The sequence below is a fragment of the Mustela lutreola genome, chromosome 3 (assembly GCF_030435805.1).
Source record: "Mustela lutreola isolate mMusLut2 chromosome 3, mMusLut2.pri, whole genome shotgun sequence".
Lineage (NCBI taxonomy): Eukaryota > Metazoa > Chordata > Mammalia > Carnivora > Mustelidae > Mustela > Mustela lutreola.
In genome coordinates, this window is record NC_081292.1 from 29,131,437 (window position 1) to 29,149,392 (window position 17,956).

The 17,956-nt window shown below is 39.5% G+C and overlaps 1 pseudogene; it reads right to left on the reverse strand.

The window, feature by feature from the left end:
- Nucleotides 1-466: 466 nt before the first annotated feature.
- On the reverse strand, nucleotides 467-8,756 carry LOC131827814 (large ribosomal subunit protein eL32-like; annotated as a pseudogene).
- Nucleotides 8,757-17,956: the final 9,200 nt, after the last annotated feature.

A 17,956-nucleotide genomic window follows, 5' to 3' on the forward strand; every position in this document is an offset into this window, starting at 1 on the left:
TATGGGAAAAGAGAGGAAATGTGAAGAGAAGAGAAGAAATGTGAGTATTTTTAAAAAGAAAATATAAATGGGTTGAGATTTTCCCAGTGTTTGGTTACGTGGCATAGTGGTTAAAAAATGAAGGATATGTTTGATCTGATCCGACCGGAAATATAGCTTAAGTGGCATACTTGCAATTCCCTTTGACTCCTTGAGGGGGCGCCTCAAAGTGAAAAGCAGACATCGTCTGTAAAGCTACAGCTGATGTACAAGGAGAACCATTGCTATTGCTGATCTGGGGAGATGATGAGGCTAACATCTTGGTTAGTACTCCAACGATGTTAGATCCCATAGCCAAAGAGTTCTGTGACTCTCTTATTCCTGGTTTTCTGGTCCCTATTGCTGTTTAATAAACTTCTCCCAAACGTAGTGGCTTAAGATGATGACATTTTAAAGTTCTTTTAGATTCTGAGGGTCAGACTTTAGTTCAGACACAGTGGGATGACTTGATATCTGGGATCTCAGATGGGAAGACTTCATGGCTGGAGGCTGGCATCACGAGGAAGGTTCCCTTACTTATATCCATGAGCTGGGCTGATGGAAGATTGCGGCAGCCGACCAGACCACCACTCACGGCCTCTCCAGGGGGTCTGGCATCCTCTGAGTAGGGTGTTCTCAGGGTGGTCAACTCTTTTTAAATGGTGGTGTAAGGCTTGAAGCCCAAGTGTTCCTGTGAGCCCAAGGAGCTGTATCCCTGTTACGACTGAGCCCTGTAGCACACAGTATCACTTCTCTGTATTCTGCTGGTTGAAGCAGTCACAAGCTTGCCTGCCTCAAGCAGAGAGTGATTCTACCGCAAGATGGGTTTGGAGGGATGTTGAGATCACATTACAAAGAACATTTACAGTGGTGGTCGTGGTGTTGCCACCCTGGGAGAAAAGCATACTCAAAACAAGTATTTCCAGAAAGGAGAAATGGGCTTTTCTTCAAGAAAGAGGGAAAATCTGGTATAACTGGGAAGTGTCCTAAAACCAAGTGTTACATGCAAATTCTAGATCTGTCTCTCCACTTTTTGTTGTACCATCTTGAAAAGATAATGTCATTTTTGGCTGCATTTTTTTTTGTTTGTTTGTTTCTTTAGTCTGGCAAATGGATGATTCTTACAGCTTTTTCAAAAATGTGAGGTTCTTTGATCTTAATGAGTTCAACTAGGGAAAGGATCACAATGAAGGAGTATCTATTGTGCATATGACATAAATAAGGAAAAAAAAAAAACCACAACAGTAGTTTCTAAGGAATCCAAGATAGAAAATGTATGAAAAACAAAAACAATGGGGATCAAATGGGATGAAGAAATATTTCAGTTTATAATCATTACATTTTTATTGCAAAAAAAAAATCATTGGAAATATGTTAATCTAATCCCTACCATTTTATAATAAAAAACCAAGGCCCAGAGAAGTCAAGTGAGTAAGGGAAGAAATCTTCTTTATTAGAGAATTTATAGGAAACAGATTCAAAGAATCTTTTATATTCATTTCAGATGCTAATTTTTGTAGTTACTATCAGGAAAACAAATGAATACCTGAAGAAATTTAACATAATCCTTTTGAGTGATTTAAATTTATAGAAATACATATCAAATTTTTTGTCTTGGTCTTGTTAGGACTATTTTTTTTTTTAAGATTTTATTTATTTATTTAACAGAGATCCCAAGTAGGCAGAGAGGCAGGCAGAGAGAGAGGGGGAAGCAGGCTCCCTGCCAAGCAGAGAGCCTGATGCGGGGCTCAATGCGGGTTTGATCCTAGAACCCTGAGATCATGACCTGAGCCGAAGGCAGAGGCTTTAACCCACTGAGCCACCCAGGTGCCCCTTGTTAGGGCTATTTGTATGTGCAAGGGATCTGTTAAAAATATAGGGTTCAGGGGCGCCTGGGTGGCTCAGTGGGTTAGGTCCTCTGTCTTCGGCTCAGGTCATGATCCCAGGGTCCTGGGATTGAGCCCCGCGTCGGGCTCTCTACTCAGCAGGGAGCCTGCTTTCCTTCCTCTCTCTCTGCATGCCTCTCTGCCTACTTGTGTCTACTACTACTGTCTGTCCAATGGATAAATAAAATCTTTGAAAAAAAAATATAGGGTTCAGTCCAATCCAAGGAAACCCTTGGTCATCCTGAAGCATGGGCTGACAGGCACTGTTTAGGGTCACCATGTAAACTCAGACTGGTGAGCTCTCTATGAATTTCAGTCTTTGCAGGAGAAAAGCGCTTCCTCTTTGCCTTTTTTTTCTCTTATTTCAACCTAAATAATGAAATAACCTCCACCAATGAGTTAGGCCTGGTGATGTGGAGGTCCTGAGGTCGTCTCTAGCAGATCGTCAGCAGACAGGAAAGGACCTGGACCAAAGAATAGGCTGTAAGACTTTAGTCCTGACCCTTCGACACTGGGTAAATAATAGAGTTCCTCTCCTGGTCTTTTCTTTCCTCCATTTCCAACTGAACCACGCACTATCTTTTTCTTATCATCTCTCAGGGAATCTGAATCTAGCCCATCACTTGGTGTTCATCAAATGTGTGTTAATTGATTAGAGCTCTCATTTGAGAGGGATGTGGAGAAGCATCTTTCAGTTGGAATGGCATGACTGGCCTCTAATTATCAAGCTTTGCAATAATGGGGACTATGTCTTCCCTCAGACCAGAGTAATAGAGTAACATCTCCCTGTCCTTGTCACATTGCTCCGCTAGTTCAGGAAGTCCTCTGCCCAGGCTCATATGTTCTCTTCAGTGAGGTGCTCTGGATCACCATTGACATCCTCCTCCCCTGGGACTCTAGGCAATAGATAGACCCCTTGGGACAGCAGCTGGTAACACCTCTGTGACTGGATGTCAGGACTCTTCTGCTCTTTAATTCCTGGGAGTGATTTTTATCAGCCTTTGGCTCAGAGGCTGCCGCTCCTGAGGTGGCTGGTTTCATTCTGATGCCTTTTCACTACCATTTCTGTTCTGTATCATTTTTTCTGTTCCAAATGTCATCTTGATTAAAAAAAAAAAAAAAAAAAAAAAAAAAAGGCGATTTCTCTTCCCCACTTCCAGATACAATTCCCAGAGGGGAAAAGCTAGGACAAAGGGTGATTGGAGAAGTTTGTGTCTGTTCACACTAAAAACTAACTTTTCACTAGACTTAAGGTGAAGGAGGAGACACCCCATAATACCTGCCTCCTCACCCCTGCAACCCACCTATCTCTTGGGGGTAAAGGTGGGATTCACAGCATTAAAAAAGATCTTCTAGAGACACGCTCTCCTAAATCCTGCTTTGTTTCCCTCTGACAACTCGTTGTATAATTGATCCAGCTGACTGGAGGAATACGTACGCACATGTGATCTGCCTTTAGAAATTATCACATATTTTATTTCAGTGTCTTGGTTATAACTAAAAAAAAAAAAATTACGTGGCTAGAATTCCTTATCATGAGAGTTGTTTTTTTTTTTTAAAGTTTTCATTAAAAAAAATGTAAATATAGAAAAAAATAAAAACACAGAACAAATTCAATGAAACTTTCTGAGAATATGAAACAGTCAAACGTAGAGAATTTAAGTAGGCAGTGACTTAAGTCATATTGTCTGTTCCTTTTGCAATTACTTGTTTGCTTTTGTTGTAAACCAGTAACAGTGTATAGATATTTTAAAAGGACACAAAAGGGAAAGAAAACATACGTTACCTTTGTGTGATGTATTATATAACTCTTTATATTTGAGAAAGGATTTCCTCAGCTCGTCCCTTGCTGGTTGTTGCCCAGGGATCATTCTCAGTTCCTAGAGGACACTTGCATTCCTGAGCTGTAGCCCATTTCTCCATCTTCAAGGCTGCCATGCCTGGCTGAGCCCTTCACACACTCCAGATCTCTCTGATCTCCCTTCTGCCTCATCTCTTCTGCTTATTCCTTATAGAATCTTATAAGGATTAAAGGATTAAACTGTTCCTTAAATAGGAACAGTTCCAAAAAGAAGAAGATACCCAGGAATAAACTTAATCGAAGAGGTGAAAGACCTGTACTCTGAAAACTATAAAACACTAACAAAAGAATTTGAAGGCAACACAACAAATGGAAAGACATTCCATACTTATGGATTGGAAGAATGAATATTGGTAAAATGTCCAGAGTACCCAAAGCAATCTACAGATTCAGTGCAATCCCTCTCAAAATACCAACAGCATTTTTCACAAAACTTGAACAAATAATACTAAAATTTGCATGGAACCACAAGAGACCCTGAATAGTCAAAGTGATTTTGAGAAAGAAAATAAAGCTGGAGGTATCACAATTTCATATTTCAAGATTTGCTACAAAGCTATAGGCATCGAAACAGTCTGGTACTGGTACAAAAACAGACATGTAGATCAACAGAACAAAGAGACTCCAGAAATAAACTCCCAATTATATGGCCAATTAATCTATGAAAAAGGAGGCAAGAATATAAAATGAGGAAAAAATAGTCTCTTTAATAAATTATGCTGGGAAAACTGGATGTCAGCTACATGCAAGAGAATATAACTGGACCACTTTCTTACACCATATAAAAAAATAAACTCAAAACGAATTAGAGACCTAAGTGTGAGGCCTGAAACCATAAAAATCCTGAAGGGAACATAGGCGGTAATTTTTTGACACTGGCTATAGAAACATTTTTCTAGATATGTTTCCTGAGGTAAGGAATACAAAGTAAATATAAACTATTGGGATCACATCAAACTAATTACCTTTTGCATAGTGAAGGACACCATTGACAAAATAAAGCATTCCACTGAATTGGAAAAGATATATGCAAATGATACATCTGATAAGGGGTTAATATCCAAAATACATTAAAAATTTATAACTCAACACCAAAAAAACCCAATCTCATTAAAATATGGGCAGAGCATTCACAATGACATGGATGGAACTAGAAGGTATTATGCTAAGTGAAATAAGTAAATCAGAGAAAGACAATTATCACATGCTCTCTCTGATATGAAGAATTTGAGAGGTAAGGTGGGGGTTGATGGGGGAGTAGCGGGGGAATGAAACAAGATGGGATCAGGAGGGGTACAAACCATAAGAGACCCTTAATCTCAGGAAACAAACTGAGGGTTGCTGGCGGGTAGGGATAGGGCGGCTGGGTTATGGACATCGGGGAGGGTATATGCTATGGTGAGTGCTGTGAAATGTGTAAGACTGATGATTCACAGACCTGGACCCCTGGGACAAATAATACATTATATGTTAATTAAAAAAAATAAAATATGGGCAGAGGACATGAATAGACATTTTTCCAAAGAAGATGTACAGATGGCCAACAAACACATGAAAAGATGTTCAATATCACTAATCATCAGGGAAATGCAAATCAAAACCACAATGAGATATCACTAGACACCCCGTCAGAATGACTAAAATAAAAAAGACAATGAATAACAAGTGTTGGTGAGGCTGTGGAAAGAAAAGAACTCTTGTACACTGTTTGTGGGAATGAAAATTGGTGCAGCCACTATAGGCAACAGTATGGAGGTTCCTCAAAGAATTAAAAATAGAAATATCATATGATTCAATAATTCTACTACTGGTTATTGACCCCCCAAAATGAAAACACAAATTCAAAAAGATATATGCACCCCTAGGTTTACTGCAGTATTATTTACAATTGCCAAGATATGGAAGCAACTTAAGATTCCATCAATAGATAAAGAAGATGTGATAAGGAAGATACATGTGTGCATATATGTGTGTGAGAATGAGTGATAGAATATTATACAGTCATAAAAAAGATAAGATTGTGCCATTTGTGACAACATGGATGCATCTCGAGGGTATTACCTAAATGAAGTGAGTCAGCAGAGAAAGACAAATGCTGTATGATCTCACTTATATGTGGAATCTAAAAATGAATGAATAAATGAACAAGAAATTAAATCAGACCTACAGAGAACAAACTGATGGTTGCCAGAGGGGATGGGGAGCTGGACATTGGCAAAATGAGGGAAGGTGTGTGGGAGATACAGGCTTCCAGTCTGAGGAATGAATAAGGAAGGCATGCTATAAGGAAGGTAGTCAATTATATTATAATAGTGTTGTGTGGTGACAGGTAGTAGCTATACTTGTGATGTGCACAGCACAAAGAATAAATTTGTCAAATCACTATATGGCAAACCAAAAACTAATGTAACATTGTGTGTCAGCTGTACTAAAATAAAAATTCAGAAGTAAATAAATAGGTGCAGTTTTTTAAATTTTTATCTAATAATTTTTAATAAATACCTCAAAAAAGCTAATTTAAAATTCCTCTCAGTAAAACCTTATGAAACTGTTATACTCCTATGATATTTGAGGAACACAGTATGAATACGAAATAAACCAATAAAATTTCAAGTACTTGGAAAAGCATTTATGAAGTTAAATTTTCTTTTTTTTTAAATTTTAAATTTTTTTAAAAAAAGATTTTATTTATGTATTTGACAGACAGAGATCACAAGCAGGCAGAGAGGCAGGCAGAGAGAGAGGAGGAAGCAGGCTCCCTGCTGAGCAGAGAGCCCGACGCGGGGCTCGATCCCAGGACCCTGAGATCATGACCTGAGCTGAAGGCAGAGGCTTTAACCCACTGAGCCTCCCAGGAGCCCCTAAATTTTTAATTTTTTTAAATTAACATATAATGTATTATTAGCCCCAGGGGTAAAGATTTGTGAATTGCCAGGTTATGAAGTTTAATTTTCAATGGTCTTATTTATGGTTATTAGTCTTTTTACTTTTTAAAATTTGATGCTTCTAAAAATGCTTTCTTATGAGGGAATTCTGGGGGTGATAAACTGTTTTGTATTATGACTATAGTGATGAACTCAAAAGTCTGTGTCTTGTCAAAACCCAGAACACGAGGCGCTTGGGTGGCTCAGTCGGTTAAACACCCGGCTCTTGATTTTGGCTCAGGTCGTGATCTTAGGCTTGTGGTTCAGTATTGCGGAGCATGGAGTCTGCTTAAGATTCTCTCTCTCTCTCTCTGTCCACTCCCCCTGCCTCTCTCTCTGTCCACTCCCCCTGCTCTCTTTCTCTAAAACAAACAAACCCAGAACCTGTATATAGAGTGAATTTTCCTGTATGTAAGCTAAAATTAAAAAACAAAAAACCCAACAACCTAAAAGCAAACAAACACAAACACAAAAAAATTCCACCAGAATGTGAAAAGAACACAAAGGGAAATACAAATTATAACCAATAAACTTCCTGACTTGCAAATGAGCAGAGCCATACTGAGAAAGGTGGAAGAATAAGGAATTACGAAGTTATTTGGGAAGACTCTATTTTCACTGGGTAAAGACAAGAAGAATTGTACAAAAGTCCAATACTGTAGTTAGTAAATATTTCTCGCAGAGAGTGGATTAGCTATTCTACTTTATATGGCGAGGTTCATTAAATAAGTAAATATATTTTAACTAATGTGAGCCAGATTTGTCACTGCTGGGGAACAAAGTTACAACTAAAGAAAGGAGGCAGGCTGGAATAAATACTTTGGAATCTGAGGCATTGGTATGAACACATAGTTTTTTAATATATGTATTCAAATACTTAGATACAGAAATAAATTTGCTCTGTGTGTATCCACAGCTGTGTGTGTGTGTGTGTGTGTGTGTGTGTGTGTGTGAGTGTGCATGTGTGCACACATATAACTAAATCCTGTCTGCTGAGAGCATCTATGACCAATGACACCTTAATACTAATGATTGCGTCTAGCACCCAGATCTTGGTTTCTATATGTCATTCTCCTGGGGAAGAAGTACTTGATTTCAGGACAGAGGCATGAAACATATAAGGTGATCCTAAGGTATCTTGATCCTAAGGTATCTTACAGTGATAGTAAAGAAATACTCAGAAAAGGATGGAGGGGAAAGTCATATTGAAAAACAATGGAGCCAATCTGAAAGAGCTCCCACTGGCCAAAGCTGGAACACTTTGAACAACAACAAAATAATAACAGTATTAGGTTATAACTCTAGAATAAAATTAAAATTCATACTGTTTAAAATACATTATTCAGTAAATAAATAAGGGAGAAGGGGCAGCTCTTCCTTACAGAATTCCAATGAATAAATGTTGAAGAAATGGGAAGAATAAAAAGAATTTCATGACAACACCACAGTAATAATTATTACAGCCAAAAACAAACCATCGATGCTAAAATTTGTGGTCCAGTGTTGGAGGAGAAACGGGATATTTACACAGTACTCCTTTCCCCACAAAAGATATTAAGTACAAAGTGAAAAATAAAGGTATACCATTTTGGTGATATATTTTTTTTGTAGTTTTATTAACACAAATATGATGTGTACAACAAGCTGTCTGTTCATTTTCTTTGCTGCACAGCCTGGCATTGGGATTGGTGACTGACTGGCAGCTGGGCTGCTCTCTCCACAGTAGCTTTGCGGTCCTTCAGGAGACATTGTGAGCAATCTCTACACAGTAAGATTTGTTGCACATCAGCAGCACGTCAAGCTCCTTGACGTTGTGGACTAGGAACTTCTGGAAGCCACTGGGCAACATATACTTTGTTTTCTTGTTGCTCCCATAAGCAATGATGGGCATCAAGATCTGGCCCTTGAATCTTCTGCACACCCAATTGTCAGTGCCTCTGGGTTTCCGCCAGTTGCACTTGCTTTTCACGTATCAGTCTGCCTGGTGCTGGATGAACTTCTTGGTACTCTTTTTAATGATCTTGGACTTCACCAAAGGTCTGAGGGCAGCCATGATGCCCAGTAACAGATGGCCACCACCTCCGCAGGAAGCACCAAGGAACAGAGCCCATTTTGGTGATATTCATGCCAAAAGTGTACAACTTCCAATGAATTATGAGAAAATATCAGAAAAATTTAAGGAATAAAGTATAGAATAACTGACCAGGGCTCTTCAGAAGTGTCAAGGTCATAATAAACAAGAAAAGGCTTAGGAACTGTCATGGATTTTATAGGTTTGCAGTTCTTTATACTGGCATTTCTTCAAAGTGTTGACAAATCTACATTCACAGCAGATTTCAACACGTATCTTTTAGCAACTGATACATCACAAAAAATTTAGTAATGATTGCTCACTGAAGTATTTTTATATCAGCTTCTTTGAAATCTTTTTCAAATAATTTGAACATCTGCATTACCTGGCATTCAGATCTACTGATTGTCTTTTCCCCACTGGAGGTAGGGGAGTAGAACTCTTTTGCAGGTAAAATCAGCAACTCTCGATGGTTTTGTTTGCACTTCATCAGAGGTATGTATGAAGCAATGATGGAGAGGGTCAGGAGAGGTAACATGTAGCTTCAACAAATTTCCTAGGTCTCTGTCTTGGATAACTGGGCCAATTTTGGTATCATTTATTGAAATTGGATGTAAAAGAGGACAGAAAGCAATGGATTTCTTTTCTCATATGCAGAGGATGAGATGCCTGTGGGACAATCACATGGGACAATCACAACCTTGTAGGGGTATCCTCATACCATAATGATTGGGTATTCAGGTCTGAGCTCAGAGAAAGGGATAGACCTCAGAATACAACCTATAATTGTTTTTTGCAAAAGTGCTGTTCAAGGCAATAAAAAGGGTTTGGAATGATTGACTAAAGAAGTTAGGAAGAACAAGTGGCAGAAATGGGGAAACTAACAGAGATCAGGAAGGAATAGTTAAAGAAGTAGAAGGAAATCCAGAGTGGGTGACAGAAGTCTAGGGAGCAGAGTAGGTTTAAGGAAAGGGAGAAATGCACAGGAGCAAAAGGGGCAGGATAGCAGCCTCAGAGATAATGACTGAAAGGCGTATTGGTGACAGGTAACATTTGCCAGTTTAGCATCTTGGTGAAAGCTGAAAAAAAATATTGGATTATAGAATGAAGGAAGCAAAAAAGCAAGGCAGTGAAGTTAGTGAGTGAGGTCCACAGTTTCTTGAATCTTGGCTTACGAGAAGGGAAGAAATGAATGAAGCATCTGGTGAAGAAGCAGGTGATTAGAAAAGCATGTGATTTCTACACTTTGTCAAAAATATGCCTCCAGGGGCACCTGGGTGGCTCAGTGGGTTAAAGTCTCTGCCTTCAGCTCAGGTCATGATCCCAGGGTCCTGGGATCGAGCCCCGCATCGGGCTCTCTTCCTCCTCTCTCTCTGCCTGCCACTCCACGTACTTGTGATCTCTGCCTATCAAATAAATAAATAAAATCTTTAAAGTTGGGAAAAAAAATATGCCTCCAAATAACCATTTTTATTTGTTTCCTCTCATATGACTAGAGTTTCATCTTGGACAATGAGAATGGACTGCAAATATCTAGGCAACTAATGTCCTTGTCATATAAAGCCACAAATAGATCTTTGAAAACTCAAATCCCCAGAGCAGCTGCTTGAAAACAAAAATTCTCCATTAATTTTAATACACTGGTACCATGCAAATCGAGTCAGAGGTAGCTAAGGCTTTGAAAATTAAAGGTAACCCCTCGAATCTCCCCCCTTACACACTGCAGGACATGGGTACAAACTGTTTCCCTGTCTGAGATCATTAATCAAAAGTGGGCAGCCGCTCTCAACCCCCGCCATGTCCCTGGTGGTCATCACACTGTCTAGAACACTAAACAGACCTACCACCAGGCAGAGACTTCCTTTCTCCCATCACCCATTAATAATAGCAACTGCCTATTGTGCATGTTCTTCCTGTTTCTTGCTTCTGCTGTTCTCAGTGTTGTTCCTAGTGTGGGTTCAATTAGTTTTCTCAACCCTTCCAGGAGGAAGCTCATTGGTTAAGGACACTCTGATTATCACAAATAGAAATGCAACAACACAACTCCAGTTCTGCAAGAAACTGTTTTCCAATGCAGAGAATTCTTTCCTGCTATACTTTTTCTAGTTTTAGAGAAGCTACAAGTATCATTGGACATTTACTTTTCTTTTCCCCAGAGCAATACATCTTCCCTATTGAAATTCAAAAACAGGTTTTTTTTTTTTTAAGATTTTATTTATTTATTTGACAGACAGAGACCACAATTAGGCAGAGAGGCAGAGAGGCAGAGAGAGGGGAGGAAGCAGGCTCCCCACTGAGCAGAGAGCCCGATGCGGGGCTCCATCCCAGGACGCTGGGATCATGACCTGAGCCAAAGGCAGAGGCTTTAACCCACTGAGCCACCCAGGCGCCCCCAAAGAGTTTTTTTTTTTTTTTTCTATTTCTTCTCTGTTTCATTCTTCTAACAATAAAAGTTTATTTACTTCTTGACTTAGCATGGTAGTGGGTGACAGGGTAATCCCAATACTGATTATTGCCCCAAAGCCAACAAATGTCTATAAAGGAACCAAGAATGGAAGGAACTGATTCTGGAATCTGCTGCCACTGTCAGAGATACCATCCTTGAGTAGAAAGTATGGGCAGGAGAATTTTGGTATTGTGTAGCTCTGCATTACTCAGTGGCCTAAAAGGGAGCCAGGGTAATAACTGGATAATTAAAACACTGAATGAATGAGAAAAGGATCTAGGTTATTTAATCTGTATAACAGAAATACAAAAAAGTGTCTTTGTGGGAGATGGAGAGCTCTTCCCACAGTTCCTATTAGCTACAAGCTGAATGGCAATGACCCCCAAAGAAAGTCTGTGTAATCCCTTAATTTTCATGAATTTAACATGTGGGACAAATTCCTACATATTTAGTTATCCTGCATATAATGGATGAACTGGATGAACTAGACCATTAAATCATCCTATTTACTTTATATTGTAGATTTTAAGTAAACTTTGAGTTCATAGACATAGCACTTGAAAAACTGATGGTGTTTCCCTCAAATCATAAAATGTTTGGGTAAGTAAGAATTGTGGGAATGAATAAAGACTCAGGTATATAATCTTGGACAACTTAGAGGAGCTCTGTTGTTTACATTTACCCTAAACTGAAAGAGCTTATCTTTTCATTTTTTAAAATGTACGAGTTGATGAGGGGACTTCAAGCAAAACATTACTCATTCTTTATAGATACTCTCTTAGTGCCCAAGTACCCATTTATGGATAACCAAAATTATTCTGAATGGAAATGACTATTTCTGGTTTTCTCAAAAAAAAAGCATTTTGAAAGAAAGGGTATTGTCATATGAACTCCTCCGGAATTGAAACAATTTTTTTAAAAGACTTTACTTATTTATTTATTTGAGAGAGAGAGAGAGAGAGAGAGATCACAAGTAGGCAGAGAGGCAGGCAGAGAGAGGGCGGGGAAGCAGGCTCCGCACTGAGCAGAGAGCCCGATGTGGGGCTCCATCCCAGGATCCTGAGATCATGACCTGAGCTGAAGGCAGAGGCTTAACCCACTGAGCCACCCAGGTGCCCCAAACAAATATTTTTGAAATGACCAATTAAGGGATCTGTTTTTCACCATCATTTATAGGTATTTGCAGAGATGGTCACAGGAAGATTCCATCTCCTGAAAATAGATTTCAGTAAATTATAAACAGAAAAAAAAATAATAAAAACAACAGGTAGCTCGTGATTAAGGAAACTGGGCAACTTCCTTCATAAACCACTAAAAAATTAAGAGCAATAAGACTTGAAGATTTAGGCTTAATGAGAACAATTTATAAATAAAAGATATACCGAGAAATTAGTCTGGCTTCTTCTAGGACATCAATGACAGGTCAATTGCTGGCCAGTGTCATACATGTAAGAACTTTAGAACTGTGCTAAGAATTTTACATACAATATCTCATTTCATTTATTATTCAATATATATTTACTGAGTACCAATCACACTCTAAACACTGTTCTGGATGCCTAGGATACAGAGACAGAAAAAGAGATAACACTAAATATTCTAGAGCTAATAAAGAGTCACATGACAAGCAGTAACTTGAGGGAAGAGGTTACTGTGTTTAGGATGCTTGGGAAATGTCTCTTGGCATGGGTGACATTTTGGGCTGAGAGCCAAAAGAACCAGCCAAGAGGAAGAACATTCCAGGCCAAGGTCCTAACTCAGAAAAGAAGGTGGTGTGTTCCAGGAGTTGAAAGCAGGCTCCTTCCTCAGTGGCAGTTGGAAACCTGGGCAGGGTCCGGAATATGTAGTGTTTGATGGACCACAGTGACAAGCCTGGGTTTTATGCTAAATGCAGTGGAAGCCTTTTGATGATCTGGTTCATGTTTTAGACAGGTGACTGTGGCAGCTCTGAGGAGAGGAAAGCATATCAGAGAACAGTTGGATGGCTACTGCCAATTGCCCAGGAGAAAAGTGGTGGTGGCTTGGGGTAGGGTGGTGGCTATGGAGAAGAAAAGAAAAGGACAGATTTGGGATGACTTTAGAGGTAGAAGCACCAAGGTCACCCTCCTTTCATCTCCTCTTATTTTCCATTCTCCTTCTCAGTAATTTTCTTTACATCACTGTGTCAGTTTGTACCTATTTTTCACCTTTTTAATTTTATTTTTAAAAAGGGGGCGATGGAGCATGGCAGATTAGAGTGTCGATCTGTTTTTAGGTGGCAAGAGTATGCGCGTGCTACTTGGCCTCTCCGTACTTTAGTTAATTGAGGATGAAAAAAAATAGTGCCTATCTCTATCTCATGTTATTGTGAAGGCTAAACTTGTTGGTAGATAAAGTGCTGTAGGAACAGTACTTAGCATCTTTGGGTGTGCCATAATTGTTAGCGATGATTATAATTAGCATAGTAAAATGTTCTCTATGAGGCTTGTCCGTAACCACTCTTCAACAACTGTAATGTTGAAGTATCTAATGATAACATGGATGAATTTTTATTTTATTTTTTTAAAGATTTTTTTTTTATTTGTCAGAGAGAGAGAGAGAGAGCGAGCAGGAAAGCACAAGCAGAGGGAGCAGGAGGCAGATGGAGAAACAGGCTCCCTGCTGAGCAAGGAGCCTGATTCGGGGCTCGATCCCAAGACCCTGGAACCATGACCTGAGCTGAAGGCCCCTTAACTGTCTGAGCCACCCAGATGCCCCTGAATTTTTAAATTAAATCAAACTTATCAAGCATTTCAAAATAATGAGGAAAGACTAAATTGCAGAACACATGTGAGTTGGGTACTTCTTCCATTGAGCAGTAGGGAAGGCAGAGAAAAATGGGTACATATTCAGAGAGGTAGGTGGGTTTGATGGTGGGAAACTATTCACCTTAAAATAATCTTTCGGCACATATTTATTAAGTTCTTACTGTGTGCCAGGAATTAAATTACCACTCCTGGCCTAAACAACAGCACCAAACCATATAAAACCTCTACCCTCTTGAAGTCTCTACTAGGGAGTTTCAAGTGAAGCTCTCGATGAGGTAGACAGGTGAGGGAGATGGGAAAGCCTTGACACGAGAGAGTAAAAAATGAAAAAAAAAAAAAAAACCAGAATACTCTAAGGAAATGTAATAAATTTCTGACATTATGATGAGTAAATGAGTGTTCAATGAATTTCAAGTGTAATTAGTCCAGTTGTATGATTTCTCTAGCAGCATTTAGCTGCCTGGTGCAGGCACAGAGAAGGTGATGGCGGAGTTCAAACGGCGTTTGGTTGGATTTTGAGCAGATGATGTGCAAGTCAATGACATGACGAGTCATGGGATCCAAGCTCAGTAGGCAGTAGTGAAGATAAGAGAGGGTATTGGACAGGGGAAATGACGAGATTGCAAAGTTCAGTCTAGCTGAGGTCAGTGAAGCGTTATCGAGTGAGGCAGTTGGAGGTATGGAGATTGTAGTTACGAAGGGTTACTGGAAGAGTTTGTTTTTTTCGTAGAGTTGGAAATTTTTTTTTCTTTTCTAAGATTTTAGTTTTTTATTTGACAGAGAGAGAGAGAGAGAGAGAAAAGGAGAGATCACAGGTAGGCAGAGAGGCAGGCAGAAAGACCGGGGAAGCAGGCTCCCAGCTCGGCTCAATTCCAGGACCCTGAGATCATGACCTGAGCTCAAGGTAGAGGCTTAACCCACTGAGCCACGCAGGCGTCCCAACTGGAGGATTTTGAAGGTGGTGCATTTACTGGTGATAAGGTGCTAGGGGGCAATATAGAAGTATGAAACTGAGATAAAGGGGAGCAGAGATCATTTTGTGAGCAAGTCAAGAAACTTGGCCCCAAGGTGTTAGATGAGTCACCCAGAGACACTGAAAGCACTAGCAAGGATGATAGAGGCAGAAGTAGAAGAGGAGGAAGGGAACCAGAACCCCAGACTTCAGTATCTATCACACGTACATAAATGAAGAAGCAAGGCCCATGAAACCTGTTCCTCAGCTCCAGCTGAATGTTGCTAGACAAAAATATGGACCTAATATTGCCAGAATTTTTTACTTTTTCCAGCCACGCCAGACATTTAGACTTAATTCATGTAAATTTTTCCAATTTTAATTTTTGGCAATTCATTTAATTAAAAATTCTGGGCCACCTGGGGATGCCTGAGTGGCTCAGTTGGTTAAGAGTCCAATTCTTGGTTTCAGCTCAGGGTGGGATTTCAGGGTCTTGAGATCAAGTCCTGGGTGGGCTGCATGCTGAGTGTAGAGCCTATGTGGGCTTTTCTGTCTCCTTCTCTCTCTGCCCCTCCTCCCCACCCCCACATAGGTGCACACACAAGCTCTCTCTAAAAAATAAATAAAAATAAAAAATAAAATAAAAATTCTGGGCAGCCCAGACAAAACATATTTTCAGACCTGATTTGGCCCACAGACTTACAGTTTGCCACTAGTGAGCTGAGGCCTTCATAGGATGAGGAGGGGTGACCAGGATTCTGGTAGATGCATCACTGAGAAAGAGTAGCAGGTATTACAAGGCCATTTTGTGACCAGGTTGGATCAGGAAAAAAACACAATCACTCTGTAATCACATCTGAAAATTGTCTAAGCTAAATGATTAAATATTCCCCTAGCCTAATATGAGTGAACACCAGTTTATTAATATTTACTTAGACTTGCTTCATTTCTTCCAACTTATAGATAAGGTTTATTAAGATACCCAGTTATAGAATTATTTTTGCAGTCAGACAACATCCAATCTAGAGCGAAACCCTGATTGTTTAGATATTATCAACATATGCTTCCACTACGTGAACAAATTGAACAAACCTAATACAACATTGAATTCTATAGGACCTTTGTAAGACCTGCCTAGTCAGAAGCCCCACAATTCCCCATGGTATGTTAACTCCCTCTTGGAACAAATCAATGCACTCAACTTTGTTCAACTACAGGTGTGTTCCTGGTGATCTCCGGCCAGAGGGTTTTGACATGCCCAAGGCTTTCTTTCACCTTATAAAATCTTTCCTCCCATTATAATATTCAACTCTCCCCAGCTTCAATTACCATAACAGCTATATACAAAAATGGATTCCTTGTCAAAAGAGATAGGAAAAATAAATTTCATCTTAAATATGACTTCAGAGATATCACCTTAACTTCTATGTTTATGTGTGTCCTGGTTTGAAATCTTATGACACATTATAGCACCAATTCATGAAAAATGAAGAGTTTTCAATTAGAATCTCATTTTGCTTGATTTTTGGCACTAACAGTCTCGTTGGAACTTTCCTATATCCACCATTAATTAATTTGAAGAATTTTTTAAAATAAAAAAATTCTACGTGTCAATTAGGATAAAAGTAAAAGCAGAAAGTTCTAAGATAAAATCAGCTCTAATTTGCCATCAGTTGGCTGGATAAGGAAACTCATTCCTTCCCTCACTCAACAGTATTGTTATACTTTATGATTTTTATTTTAAGTATTCATAATTTAAGTTAGCAGGGATGGTTATACCAAGTAGGGGAGCCAGTGGTGAGAAACGGTCATACTCAGGAAATACTTGAAGGGAGAACTAATGTGACCTGCTGGTGCATTAGGAGTGAGGTGTTGAATAAAAAGAGGAATCAAGGCTTTGACTTCAATGATAGCAAATCCTGTGGTGTTATCCATTGAAGTGGGGGGGAGGGGCAACTCAGGGAAAAGTGAGTTTTGTGGGAAGACAGACTTCTCCTGAGTTATGTTTTGTTTATTAGGCTTAGAGGGTATGTGGTATGCTTATGGGATGCTACAAGGCTATGCCTAACATTGGAACACAAAGGGGAAGAAATATTTGTTTAGTATATAGGGTATGAGGCCAACCTGTATTAGTACTTTAAGTAACTAAGGAAAATGAGTCAAACCATCACAAAGATGTAACCTTATTCATCAAAAAGCAGTTCAAATCTACCTACTTAGTTCCATGCAAGGAGTCTTCCAGGTTTTGAAGGACAAGGGCCTATTATGACAGACCCTGCTTATTAACATGAATCTTTTCTCCATTCACCACAACTTCCCTATTGTGTCTGGTTAATACGAACTCTGGGCATATCCGAAAGATTTCAGGGCATGAATATTCCACTGCTTTGAAAAACATTTGTTCTTTCCTGGTCTTTGAATTCTTGTTTCCTGCTGACATTGTCCTCTGGTGTCCCGCCTCCACCTGGAGGTCACTTATGTTCTACTTAGGGAATGAGAGTTTTGCCCCATGACAGTACTGCTGTGGAACAATATTCTAAGAAATAAGGAACTTCAAAAACATCTACGGATTTAGAAGGAAGAGCTTTACATCAGAAAAATCGAAGCAGAACAAAGGAGATTAAGGCCCCGAAGACCGTAGACCTGAAGGAAGGCTAGTCATGGAATTTCAGGTCCCAGAGTCTGGGAAATAGGGCTAAGTAGTGGGTCAATTAACTGCGAGGGAACAGTTGATCTAAATTACAGTGCTAGGTCTGGAGCTCAGAAAAGAAAAAGCTCTACGTCCCAGAAGACTTAGCTTGCTGAGAAAGAGTTTAGTTTGGGCTTGAAAATAGAGAGAACCAATAAGAAAGTATAATTATACTGGGAGTGGGGCCCACAGGTCGGGCCTTCTGAATGAAAGGAAATGAAACAGAAACTCTATGAACAAGGGCATCTGTGGCTAGTCGGTTAAGCATCAAACTTCAGCTTAGGTCATGATCCCGGGGTCCTGGGATCTAGCCCTAAATCTGG